Source organism: Hemiscyllium ocellatum (assembly GCF_020745735.1).
Source record: "Hemiscyllium ocellatum isolate sHemOce1 chromosome Y unlocalized genomic scaffold, sHemOce1.pat.X.cur. SUPER_Y_unloc_1, whole genome shotgun sequence".
In the NCBI taxonomy this organism is placed as follows: Eukaryota; Metazoa; Chordata; class Chondrichthyes; order Orectolobiformes; family Hemiscylliidae; genus Hemiscyllium; species Hemiscyllium ocellatum.
In genome coordinates this window covers 785,341-797,848 of record NW_026867600.1, presented here as the reverse complement: position 1 = coordinate 797,848, position 12,508 = coordinate 785,341, and positions in this window count along the sequence as shown.

Sequence of the window (12,508 nt, the reverse complement as noted above, 5' to 3'; positions counted from 1 at the left end):
CCTATCTCTGTGTGTATAACCCCCTCCAGCCCCCTTACACCCCCTCCCTATCTCTGTGTGCGTCACCCCCTCCAGCCCCCTACACCCCCTCCCTATCTCTGTGAGATGCCTTGAACAAAAATAGACCTTGTAGAGACCGATCCAATCCTTGGGTGACCACTTGACCGAACAGCCCAAGGTGTAGTGACACTCAATGGCTGTGCCTGGGACGTAGGAGTGCGGAACGTTCTGGAAAGAGATCTCGAACGGTGAGATGTTGATGTTGAGGTCGCCCATTTCCAAGGTGCAGGACCTGCAAGGAAAAATCAACGCCAAGTACTGTAGCCCAGTGTTATACAGGGACAGACCTGTCCCCACCAGTACTGTACCCTAGTGTTATACAGGGACAGACCTGTCCCCACCAGTACTGTACCCCAGTGTTATACAGGGACAGACCTGTCCCCACCAGTACTGTACCCTAGTGTTATACAGGGACAGACCTGTCCCCACCAGTACTGTACCTAGTGTTATACAGGGACAGACCTGCCCCCAACAGTACTGTACCCCAGTGTTATACAGGGACAGACCAGTCCCCCACCAGTACTGTACCCCAGTGTTATACAGTGACAGACCTGTCCCCACCAGTACTGTACCCCAGTGTTATACACTGACAGACCTGTCCCCACCAGTACTGTACCCCAGTGTTATACAGGGACAGACCTGTCCCCACCAGGACAGTACCCAGTGTTATACAGTGACAGACCTGTCCCCACCAGTACTGTACCCCAGTGTTATACAGTGACAGACCTGTCCCCACCAGTACTGTACCCCAGTGTTATACAGGGACAGACCTGTCCCCACCAGGACAGTACCCCAGTGTTATACAGTGACAGACCTGTCCCCCACCAGTACTGTACCCCAGTGTTATACAGGGACAGACCTGTCCCCACCAGTACTGTACCCCAGTGTTACACAGTGACAGACCTGTCCCCACCAGTACTGTACCCCAGTGTCATACAGGGACAGACCTGTCCCCACCAGTACTGTACCGCAGTGTTATACAGGGACAGACCTGTCCCCACCAGTACTGTACCCCAGTGTTATACAGGGACAGACCTGTCCACACCAGTACTGTACCCCAGTGTCATACAGGGACAGACCTGTCCCACCAGTACTGTACCCCAGTGTTATACAGTGACAGACCTGCCCCCAACAGTACTGTACCCCAGTGTTATACAGGGACAGACCTGTCCCCACCAGTACTGTACCCCAGTGGTATACAGTGACAGACCTGCCCCCAACAGTACTGTACCCCAGTGTTAGACAGGGACAGACCAGTCCCCCACCAGTACTGTACCCCAGTGTTATACAGTGACAGACCTGTCCCCACCAGTACTGTACCCCAGTGTTATACAGGGACAGACCTGTCCCCACCAGTACTGTACCCCAGTGTTATACACTGACAGACCTGTCCCCCCCAGTACTGTACCCCAGTGTTAAACAGTGACAGACCTGTCCCCACCAGTACTGTACCCCAGTGTTATACAGGGACAGACCTGTCCCCACCAGTACTGTACCCCAGTGTTATACAGGACAGACCTGTCCCCACCAGTACTGTACCCAGTGTTATACAGGGACAGACTTGTCCCCCACCAGTACTGTACCCCAGTGTTATACAGGGACAGACCTGTCCCCACCAGTACTGTACCCCAGTGTTATACAGTGACAGACCTGTCCCCCCCAGTACGGTACCCCAGTGTTATACAGTGACAGACCTGTCCCGCCCAGTACTGCACCCCAGTGTTATACAGTGACAGACCTGTCCCCCCAGTACTGTACCCCAGTGTTATACAGTGACAGACCTGTCCCCCCCTGTACTGTACCCCAGTGTTATACAGTGACAGACCTGTCCCCCCCAGTACTGTACCGCAGTGTAATACAGGGACAGACCTGTCCCCACCAGTACTGTACCCAGTGTTATACAGTGACAGATCTGTCCCCACCAGTACTGTACCCCAGTGTTATACAGGGACAGACCTGTCCCCACCAGTACTGCACCCCAGTGTTATACAGTGACAGACCTGTCCCCCCCAGTACTGTACCCCAGTATTATACAGGGACAGACCTGTCCCCACCAGTACTGTACCCAGTGTTATACAGGGACAGACCTGTCCCCACCAGTACTGTACCCCAGTGTTATAAAGTGACAGATCTGTCCCCACCAGTACTGTACCCCAGTGTTATACAGGGACAGACCTGTCCCCACCAGTACTGTACCCCAGTGTTATACAGTGACAGACCTGTCCCCCCCTGTACTGTACCCCAGTGTTATACAGTGACAGACCTGTCCCCCCCAGTACTGTACCGCAGTGTAATACAGGGACAGACCTGTCCCCACCAGTACTGTACCCCAGTGTTATACAGTGACAGATCTGTCCCCACCAGTACTGTACCCCAGTGTTATACAGGGACAGACCTGTCCCCACCAGTACTGCACCCCAGTGTTATACAGTGACAGACCTGTCCCCCCCAGTACTGTACCCCAGTATTATACAGGGACAGACCTGTCCCCACCAGTACTGTACCCCAGTGTTATACAGGGACAGACCTGTCCCCACCAGTACTGTACCCCAGTGTTATAAAGTGACAGATCTGTCCCCACCAGTACTGTACCCCAGTGTTATACAGGGACAGACCTGTCCCACCAGTACTGTACCCCAGTGTTATACAGTGACAGACCTGTCCCCACCAGTACTGTACCCTAGTGTTATACAGTGACAGACCTGTCCCCACCAGTACTGTACCCCAGTGTTATACAGGGACAGACCTGTCCCCACCAGTACTGTACCCCAGTGTTATACAGGGACAGACCTGTCCCCACCAGTACTGTACCCCAGTGTTATACAGTGACAGACCTGTCCCCACCAGTACTGTACCCCAGTGTTATACAGTGACAGACCTGTCCCCACCAGTATTGTACCCCAGTGTTATACAATGACAGACCTGTCCTCACCAGTACTGTACCCCAGTGTTACACAGGGACAGACCTGTCCCCATCAGTACTGTACCCCAGTGTTATACAGTGACAGACCTGTCCCCACCAGTACTGTACCCCAGTGTAATACAGTGACAGACCTGTCCCCACCAGTACTGTACCCCAGTGTTATACAGGGACAGACCTGTCCCCACCAGTACTGTACCCCAGTGTTATACAGTGACAGACCTGCACCCACCAGTACTGTACCCCAGTATTATACAGAGACAGACCTGTCCCCACCAGTACTGTACCCCAGTGTAATACAGGGACAGACCTGTCCCCACCAGTACTGTACCCCAGTGTTATACAGTGACAGACCTGTCCCCACCAGTACTGTGCCCAGTGTTATACAGTGACAGACCTGCCCCCAACAGTACTGTACCCCAGTGTTATACAGGGACAGACCAGTCCCCCACCAGTACTGTACCCCAGTGTTATACAGGGACAGACCTGTCCCCACCAATACTGTACCCCAGTGTTATACAGGGACAGACCTGTCCCCACCAGTACTGTACCCCAGTGTTATACAGGGACAGACCCGTCCCCACCAGTACTGTACCCCAGTGTTATACAGTGACAGACCCGTCCCCACGAGTACTGTACCCCAGTGTTATACAGGGACAGACCCGTCCCCACCAGTACTGTACCCCAGTGTTATACAGGGACAGACCTGTCCCCACCAGTACTGTACCCCAGTGTTATTCTGGGACAGACCTGTCCCCATCGGGACTGTACCCCAGTATTATACAGTGACAATCCTGTCCCCACCAGTACTGTACCCCAGTGTTATACAGGGACAGACCTGTCTTCCACCAGTACTGTACCCCAGTGATATACAGGGACAGACCTGTCCCCACCAGTACTGTATCCCAGTGTTATACAGTGACAGACCTGTCCCCACCAGTACTGTACCCCAGTGTTATACAGGGACAGACCTGTCCCCACCAGTACTGGACCCCAGTGTTATACAGGGACAGACCTGTCCCCACCAGTACTGTACCCCAGTGTTATACAGGGACAGACCTGTCCCCACCAGTACTGTATCCCAGTGTTATACAGTGACAGACCTTTCCCCACCAGTACTGTACCCCAGTGTTATACAGGGACAGACCTGTCCCCACCAGTACTGGACCCCAGTGTTATACAGGGACAGACCTGTCCCCACCAGTACTGTACCCCCAGTGTTATACAGCGACAGACCTGTCCCCACCAGTACTGTACCCCAGTGTTATACAGGGACAGACCTGTCCCCACCAGTACTGTACCCCAGTGTTATACAGGGACAGACCTGTCTCCACCAGTACTGTACCCCAGTGTTATACAGCGACAGACCTGTCCCCACCAGTACTGTACCCAGTGTTATACAGGGACAGACCTGTCCCCACCAGTACTGTACCCCAGTGTTATACAGGGACAGACCTGTCCCCACCAGTACTGTACCCCAGTGTTATACAGTGACAGACCTGTCCTCACCAGTACTGTACCCCAGTGTTACACAGGGACAGACCTGTCCCCATCAGTACTGTACCCCAGTGTTATACAGTGACAGACCTGTCCCCACCAGTACTGTACCCCAGTGTTATACAGGGACAGACCTGTCCCCACCAGTACAGTACCCCAGTGTTATACAGGGACAGACCTGTCCCCACCAGTACTGTACCCCAGTGTTATACAGTGACAGACCTGCACCCACCAGTACTGTACCCCAGTGTTATACAGGGACAGACCTGTCCCCACCAGTACTGTACCCCAGTGTTATACAGGGACAGACCCGTCCCCCACCAGTACTGTACCCCAGTGTTATACAGTGACAGACCTGCCCCCAACAGTACTGTACCCCAGTGTTATACAGGGACAGACCAGTCCCCCACCAGTAATGTACCCCAGTGTTATACAGGGACAGACCAGTCCCCACCAGTACTGTACCCCAGTGTTATACAGGGACAGACCTGTCCCCACCAGTACTGTACCGCAGTGTTATACAGTGACAGACCCGTCCCCACCAGTCCTGTACCCCAGTGCTATACAGGGACAGACCTGTCCCCACCAGTACTGTACCCCAGTGTTATACAGGGACAGACCTGTCCCCACTAGTACTGTACCTCAGTGTTATACAGTGACAGACCTGTCTCCCACCAGTAGTGTACCCCAGTGTTACACAGTGACAGACCTGTCCCCACCAGTACTGTACCCCAGTGTTATACACTGACAGACCTGTCACCACCAGTATTGTACCCCAGTGTTATACAGGGACAGACCTGTCCCCACCAGTATTGTACCCCAGTGTTATACAGTGACAGACCAGTCACCACCAGTACTGTACCCCAGTGTTATACAGGGTCAGACCTGTCCCCACCAGTACTGTACCCCAGTGTTATACACGGTCAGACCTGTCCCCACCTGTACTGTACCACAGTGTTATACCCTGACAGTCCTGTCTCCACCTGTACTGTACCCCAGTGTTATACAGGGACAGACCTGTCCCCCACCAGTACTGTACCCCAGTGTTATACAGGGACAGACCTGTCCCCACCAGTACTGTACCCCAGTGTTATACAGGGACAGACCAGTCACCACCAGTACTGTACCCCAGTGTTATACAGGGACAGACCTGTCCCCACCAGTACTGTATCCCAGTGTTATACAGGGACAGACCTGTCCCCCACCAGTACTGTACCCCAGTGTTATACAGGGACAGACCTGTCCCCCACCAGTACTGTACCCCAGTGTTATACAGGGACAGACCTGTCCCCACCAGTACTGTACCTCAGTGTTATACACTGACAGACCTGTCCCCACCAGTACCGTACCCCAGTGTTATACAGGGACAGACCTGTCCCCACCAGTACTGTACCCCAGTGTTATACAGTGACAGACCCGTCCCCACCAGTACTGTACCCCAGTGTTATACACTGACAGACCTGTCACCACCAGTATTGTACCCCAGTGTTATACAGGGACAGACCTGTCCCCACCAGTATTGTACCCCAGTGTTATACAGTGACAGACCAGTCACCACCAGTACCGTACCCCAGTGTTATACAGGGACAGACCTGTCCCCACCAGTACTGTACCCCAGTGTTATACAGGGACAGACCTGTCCCCACCAGTACTGTGTCAGACTCTGAAATGACAGTGATTGACATCGAGAGAGAGAGACAGAGAGAGAGAGTCCGAGGGTGGTGGTCAATTGAGAGAGAGTGTTTGACAAAGAGACACTGTGCGCGAGAGACAGGAGAGACAGGACTAACCGAGAGAGGGAGTATAAGTTGACCAAGTGAGAGAGAGGCAAGCAAATGTAAAGGGAGCAAGAGAGATAGCGGTAGAGATCGAGAGACAGAGACAGCGACAGGGAGGTGTGCAAGAGAGAGAGAGACAGATAAAGAGCTAGAGATGCAGAGAGACAGAGTCAGAGACAGAGACACAGAGAGACGCGAGTCTGAGACAGAGTGATAGAAACACAGAGACAGGAAGGTAGGGAGAGACAGATCGGGAAAAAGAGTTAAAACAGAGAGACAGAGAGAGTGAGTGAGTGAGTGAGACACTGAGACGGACAGATACAGAGACAAAGCGTGAGAGAGAGAGTGTGGAGACAGACAGAATGAGAAAGGGAGTTCGGGAGCGATGGTGAGCAACTGAGCGACAGAGAGGGAGACGCTGTGAGACAGAATCAGAAAGTGACAGCGACTGAGACAGAGCGCGAGGGAGAGAGACAGAGAGAGAGAGAGAGAGAGACAGAGCGCGAGGGAGAGAGACAGAGCGCGAGGGAGAGAGACAGAGTGAGAGAGAGAAAACCACATCGAGACAGAGAGACAGTCAGACCGAGAGTCAGAGAGAGAGTGAGAGAGAGAGAGAGAGAGAGAGAGAGACAGGTGCGGAAAGAGAAAGGGATAGCTAATGACAGAGAGAGACAGAGTGGGAGACAATCAGAGAGAAAGACGACAGAGTGACAGAGAGATAGATAGAGAGAGAGAGAGACAGAGAGAGACAGAGGAGAGAGAGAACCAGAAAGCGCGACAGAGAGATACAGAGAGGGAGAGAGATTCAGAGAGCGAGAGAGACAGAGTGGCAGAGACATAAACGGGGAGAGAGAGAGAGAGAGGGAGAGGGAGAGAGAGGGAGAGAGAGACAGAGAGAGAGACAGAGAGAGAGAGACAGACAGACAGAGGAGAGAGAGAACCAGAAAGAGCGACAAAGAGAGACAGAGAGGGAGAGAGATTCAAAGAGCGAGAGAGACAGAGTGACAGAGACATAAACAAGAAGAGAGAGAGAGAGAGAGAGAGACCAAACAACTTTCTCACTCTCCAGACGCTCCTGTCTGTCACGAGCAACTGATGGCTCACTTACCCGTGGAGTGTTTGGGTGGTGTGGGGGATTGGGTAAGTGTGTCTGTGGGTGCGTGTGTGGGCGCACGTGCCTGTGGGTCGGATTAGATTCTGCCTGTCTGCCTCAGCGTTCTGTTCTTGTTGTTTCTCTGGTCTCCAGGCCTCAGCACCACCCACTTCCGGCAGCGATGGGGCCCTCTCATTTGTCATTGAAATTACAGACTCCCTGCAGTGTGGAAACAGGCACTTTGGCCCAACAAGCCCATAGCGGCCCTCCAAAGAGTAACCCACGCATTCCCTTACCATTGTTACTCTACATTTACCCCCAACTAACCTGCACATCCCTGGGCACTACGGGACAATTTAGCACGGCCAATCCCACCCTAACCTGCACATCCCTGGGTACTACGGGGACAATTTAGCACGGCCAATCCACCCTAACCTGCACATCCCTGGGCACTACGGGACAATTTAGCACGGCCAATCCCACCCTAACCTGCACATCCCTGGGCACTACCGGGACAATTTAGCACGGCCAATCCCACCCTAACCTGCACATCCCTGGGCACAACGAGACAATTTAGCACGGCCAATCCCACCCTAACCTGCACATCTCTGGGCACTATGGGACAATTTAGCACGGCCAATCCACCCTAACCTACACATCCCTGGGCACTATGGGGACAATTTAGCACGGCCAATCCTACACTAACCTGCAAATCCCTGGGCACTACGGGGGGGGCAATTTAGCACGGCCAATCCCACCCTAACCAGTACATCCCTGGGCACTACGGGGACAATTTAGCACGGCCAATCCCACCCTAACCTGCACATCCTGGGCACTACGGGACAATTTAGCACGGCCAATCCCACCCTAACCTGCACATCCCTGGGCACTACGGGGACAATTTAGCACGGCCAATCCCACCCTAACCTGTACATCCCTGGGCACTACGGGGACAATTTAGCACGGCCAATCCCACCTAACCTGTACATCCCTGGGCACTACGGGGACAATTTAGCACGGCCAATCCCACCCTAACCTGCACATCCCTGGGTACTACGGGGACAATTTAGCACGGCCAATCCCACCCTAACCTGTACATCCCTGGGCACTAAGGGGACAATTTAGCACGGCCAATCCCACCCTAACCTGCACATCCCTGGGCACTACGGGGACAATTTAGCACGGCCAATCCCACCCTAACCTGTACATCCCTGGGCACTACGGGACAATTTAGCACGGCCAATCCCACCCTAACCTGCACATCCCTGGGCACTACGGGGATAATTTAGCATGGCCGATCCCACCCTAACCTGCACATCCCTGGGCACTACGGGGACAATTTAGCACGGCCGATCCCACCCTAACCTGCACATCCCTGGGCACTACGGGGACAATTTAGCACGGTCAATCCCAGCCTAACCTGCACATCCCTGGGCACTACGGGGACAATATAGCACGGCCAATCCCACCCTAACCTGCACATCCCTGGGCACTACGGGACAATTTAGCACGGCCAATCCCACCCTAACCTGTACATCCCTGGGCACTAAATGGACAATTTAGCACGGCTAATCCCACCCTAACCTGCACATCCCTGGGCACTACGGGACAATTTAGCACGGCCAATCCACCCTAACCTGTACATCCCTGAGCACTACGGGACAATTTAGCATGGCCGATCCCACCCTAACCTGCACATCCCTGGGCACTACAGGGACAATTTAGCACGGCCAATCCGATCCTAACCTGTACATCTCTGGGCACTACGGGGACAATTTAGCACGGCCAATCCCACCCTAACCTGCACACCCCTGGGCACTACGGGACAATTTAGCACGGCCAATCCCACCCTAACCTGCACATCCCTGGGCACTACGGAACAATTTGGCACGGCCAATCCCACCCTAACCTGCACATCCCTGGGCACTACGGGACAATTTAGCACGGCCAATCCCACCCTAACCTGCACATCCCTGGGCACTACGGGACAATTTAGCACGGCCGATCCCACCCTAACCTGTACATCCCTGGGCACTACGGGGACAATTTAGCACGGCCAATCCCACCCTAACCTGCACATCCCTGGGTACTACGGGGACAATTTAGCACGGCCAATCCCACCCTAACCTGTACATCCCTGGGCACTAAGGGGACAATTTAGCACGGCCAATCCCACCCTAACCTGCACATCCCTGGGCACTACGGGGACAATTTAGCACGGCCAATCCCACCCTAACCTGTACATCCCTGGGCACTACGGGACAATTTAGCACGGCCAATCCCACCCTAACCTGCACATCCCTGGGCACTACGGGGATAATTTAGCACGGCCGATCCCACCCTAACCTGCACATCCCTGGGCACTACGGGGACAATTTAGCACGGCCGATCCCACCCTAACCTGCACATCCCTGGGCACTACGGGGACAATTTAGCACGGTCAATCCCAGCCTAACCTGCACATCCCTGGGCACTACGGGGACAATATAGCACGGCCAATCCCACCCTAACCTGCACATCCCTGGGCACTACGGGACAATTTAGCACGGCCAATCCCACCCTAACCTGTACATCCCTGGGCACTAAGAGGACAATTTAGCACGGCTAATCCCACCCTAACCTGCACATCCCTGGGCACTACGGGACAATTTAGCACGGCCAATCCACCCTAACCTGTACATCCCTGAGCACTACGGGACAATTTAGCATGGCCGATCCCACCCTAACCTGCACATCCCTGGGCACTACAGGGACAATTTAGCACGGCCAATCCGATCCTAACCTGTACATCTCTGGGCACTACGGGGACAATTTAGCACGGCCAATCCCACCCTAACCTGCACACCCCTGGGCACTACGGGACAATTTAGCACGGCCAATCCCACCCTAACCTGCACATCCCTGGGCACTACGGAACAATTTAGCACGGCCAATCCCACCCTAACCTGCACATCCCTGGGCACTACGGGACAATTTAGCACGGCCAATCCCACCCTAACCTGCACATCCCTGGGCACTACGGGGACAATTTAGCACGGCCGATCCCACCCTAACCTGCACGTCGTTGGGATTTGCTAGGAAGCCGGAGCACCCGGAGAAAACCCACGCAGACACGGGGCAGGGGAGAATGTGCAAACTCCATGCGGACAGTCGCCCGAGGGTGGGACAGAATCCAGGTCCCTGGTGTGGTGAGGCAGCAGCGCTAACCACACGAGCCACTGTGCTGTCTGCTCCTGACCTTCAGTAACACCCCACTCTGTGATCAGGCCTCCCTGGGAGTTGTCGTCCATTCAGACCATCTCCACAAGTGGGTTGGCTGGGCCTGAGGACCGGGACTCCGTCAAATCCCACAGACTTGATCTCCGAACGGTTCTTGGGGCCACGTATCCAAGCAGAGATGGACCGCAGGAGAGACCGTCCGATGAGGGAGAGCTGAGGTCTTGTGCTCATTGAGAGTTCAGGAGCAACGAGAGGTGACTTTATACAAACGTACGACATTCGCGGGGGTGGGATCACGATGGGGGGGCGGGGGGGGAGGGGAGCGAGAGCACTGACCCTCCCACAGCACGCACTCCCTCAGCACTGACCCTCCCACAGCGCCCACTCCCTCAGCACTGACCCTCCCACAGCACCCATTCCCTCAGCACGGACCCTCCCACAGCACTGACCCTCCCACAGCACCCGCTCCCTCAGCACTGACCCTCCCACAGCACCCACTCCCTCAGCACTGACCCTCCCACAGCACCCACTCCCTCAGCACTGACCCTCCCACAGCGCCCACTCCCTCAGCACTGACCCTCACACAGCACCCGCTCCCTCAGCGCTGACTCTCCCACAGCGCCCACTCCCTCAGCGCTGACCCTCCCACAGCACCCACTCCCTCAGCACTGACCCTCCCACAGCACCCGCTCCCTCAGCGCTGACCCTCCCATAGCACCCACTCCCTCAGCACTGACCCTCCCACAGCACTGACCCTCCCACAGCACCCGCTCCCTCGGCACTGACCCTCCCACAGCACCCACTCCCTCGGCACTGACCCTCCCACAGCGCCCGCTCCGTCAGCTCTGACCCTCCCACAGCACCCGCTCCCTCGGCACTGACCCTCCCACAGCACCCTCTCCCTCAGCACTGACCCTCCCACAGCACCCGCTCCCTCAGCACTGAGCCTCCCACAGCACCCACTCCCTCAGCACTGACCCTCCCACAGCGCCCGCTCCCTCAGCACTGACCCTCCCACAGCACCCATTCCCACAGCACTGATCCTCCCACAGCACCCATTCCCACAGCACTGACCCTCCCACAGCGCCCCGCTCCCTCAGCACTGACCCTCTCACAGCACCCAATCCCTCAGCACTGACCCTCCCACAGCACCCACTCCCTCTGCACTGACCCTCCCACAGCACCCGCTCCCTCAGCACTGACCCTCCCACAGCACCCACTCCCTCAGCACTGACCCTCCCACATCACCCGCTCCCTCACAGACTGAGAGGGGGGTGCAGAATCTCAGAGGAACCTGTAAAACTCTAACGTGACGAGACGGGGGCAGGACGTTTTCGGTGTGCGGGGGTGGTTTCAGAACCGGGGTGAAGCCCACAGTCCAGTGGAGAGGGGTGAGGACTGAGATGAGGAGACACCCCTGACAATGGGGAGTGGGGTGGGAGTGAGCATGAGCGTTTCCCTGCCTCAGACACAGGCAGACCTGGTTACAGTTCTTCCAGGGCCAGGGGGTGAGGGTTCGAAGGGTATTTGGGGGTGAGTGTGTGGGAGCCGCGAGCATTTGGATGCGGGGGCCAGGGAACTGAACCAGCTGGTCTCCCAACGCATGCGGTAGCAGGCTGGACGGGCTGAAGGGTCAGCTCCTGCCTCTGTTCTCCACGAGGCAACTTCAAACCCTGCTCCCCCCCCCCCACCAGCCCAGGCGGGATTTGGGAATTGACAGGAAAATCCCAGTTCCTGGCCTAAATCCTGGCCCAAATCCTGGCCCCTTGTGTCATCCAGGCAGCAGCGTCTCCATCTGCTGGAGGGTCGAAGAGTTCAGCGCAGAGCGAGGGACACTCAGCCCCCTACACCCCCTCCCTATCTCTGTGTGTGTCACCCCCTCCAGCCCCCTACACCCCCTCCCTATCTCTGTGTGTGTCACCTCCCTCCAGCCCCGTACAC